The sequence below is a fragment of the Neovison vison genome, chromosome 10 (genome assembly GCF_020171115.1).
Source record: "Neovison vison isolate M4711 chromosome 10, ASM_NN_V1, whole genome shotgun sequence".
Lineage (NCBI taxonomy): Eukaryota > Metazoa > Chordata > Mammalia > Carnivora > Mustelidae > Neogale > Neogale vison.
The window spans coordinates 33762502-33764461 of NC_058100.1; the positions used below are offsets into that span (position 1 = coordinate 33762502).

Consider the following 1960-nt stretch of genomic DNA (forward strand, 5'->3'; position numbering starts at 1 on the left):
AGTGCTCCATGCAAGCCATGCCCTCTATAAGGAGTCCCTGCTTCTTAGCAGGAACTTTCTTCTTGTTCTTGCTCTACACCAAAATGTGGCAGGCAACCCAAGGATAAAGGGGAGATGGACAAAGTTTGGTTTGTCTCAAAAAGCATTCTTCTCTGGAACATAATCATTTAAGTCCTAGTTGCCTTATAAGCCCTCTGATATTTGGGGTGAGGAGGATCTAATATTTCAGATTTTTCGGGCTGCTCTCGGTGGGAACATGGTTGGTCTGCTGCAAGCTGCTGCGTCATGGCCCAAAGTGGAAACTATCACTTTGTGAACTATCATTGAATATTCCCTATTTGCCAGGCATTCTGATGGATCCTTACCTATGTTATCTTACATTTTTTCAGCAGTTCTTTGAAATGCTGAAGCTCAGAAGGACTAAGTAACTCACTTGAAATTTTTAAGACATAGAACCAAGGAATCTACCTCCCTGAGCTGCTAAAGCTCTACTCTTCCCTCATGCTAGGCTCAAAGTGGGACATAATAGCCTGTCTGGTAAGGTTAAAGATTAATGGTCATTTGGTCCAAAATAACATAAAACCAGATATTTGAGATCCTGTATAATAATTTTTAATGGGGAAACTGAGACCCCTGATAAATTAGAGAGATCAATAAATCATACTCTTCAAATTTTGAAGGAAATAATTCAGACTTCGAGCTTAAAGGAGCAGCAGATACTCAAAGGAAAAATTCCAGAAAGAGGAAAGGATTAAAAGGCGAGTGGCAAAAGGAAGTTTTTTAAAAAAAAAATCATGTTGAGAAAGGTGGTTCCGGTGTTTTAATTAGCAATAATCGCACCTCGGATAAACCTCGTTGGCTATGATACTGCCATTGCACGAAGCTGGTTCTTGTGTTTTAAATGTGAAGCTGGACACCAAGTTCATGAAAAGTAAGGGTGTGTATTGTATAAAAAGGAGAATGGTGACTTAAAATGTTGAAGTTAATAGTTCATGAGCCACAAAGTGTTGAAATAATACGTTATTTCAGGTCTTAAAAATTTTTTAAATGTGTAAATCTCTTTCTATTAATTCTCCCCTCTTCTTCTGTAATGATAAAGAAGCAAGAAAAGAACTAGTCTTATTTGCAGTCATGCCTTTTATACTAAGTTCCTCATATACATGTTATCTCACAGCAAACTTTTGAGGTGAGCAAAAAAAATATGGCCCTGAAACTTCTTACCGCTGTTTGCCATGGAGCAGAACTTAAGATGAGCCAAATCCGGGTGGGTTTAAGATGATAAAAAAAAAAAAAAATAGAAAACAAGGAGAATAATACATACGTATACCTAGCAAGTGTAACTGGCCCATAGGAGATGCAGCTAGGCTCTTTGTTCACCTGAAGCTGGTCTTAGAGGGAAAGGGGAGAACTGGGAGAAGAGAAGGGCAAGCCCCGTTTGGAAGGAGAGATTTGCGCAAGGACTCTGGAGAAGAAAGCAGGTGGCGGCTGGGCTGCACTTGGCTCCAGATTTATGAGAGCAGCAAGCCAAAGAAGGTGATCCGAAGTGGCACACCCACTGGGTAGGCTATAAATAAGCACTAAAGTCAACTGAAGGACCTTATGGGTTTCAACTCAGCCAGACTTACCCAGGCCCAAAGCATTTTGTAGCTCTCCTTTAAGAGCCCACCCACTTTTGCTTGGCTAAGAAATAGTGCTCCAGGGCCCAAAAGTCGGGGAGCCTGCAGAGGCAGAAAGCCAGCCTGGGACCTCAGCTCAGATGTCTTGTGAAGGGCCAAGAATCTAGTGAGCAGGCAGGTCCTCTAATTCTGAGTGTGATATGAGAAGCCACCAGGCTTTAGCTGTTCTGGGGCAGGAGGAAAGAGTCCGCAATGGTTTCCCTGGCAGTTCTGTGTGCTGCTGCTTGCCTGGAACCATTCCCAGTTTGAAGCATCTTCATCACATGCATTTGCCTACCCTTGAG

The 1960-nt window shown here is 42.2% G+C and overlaps 1 pseudogene; it reads right to left on the reverse strand.

Moving 5' to 3' along the window:
• Positions 1-776: 776 nt before the first annotated feature.
• On the reverse strand, positions 777-885 carry LOC122918905 (annotated as a pseudogene).
• Positions 886-1960: the final 1075 nt, after the last annotated feature.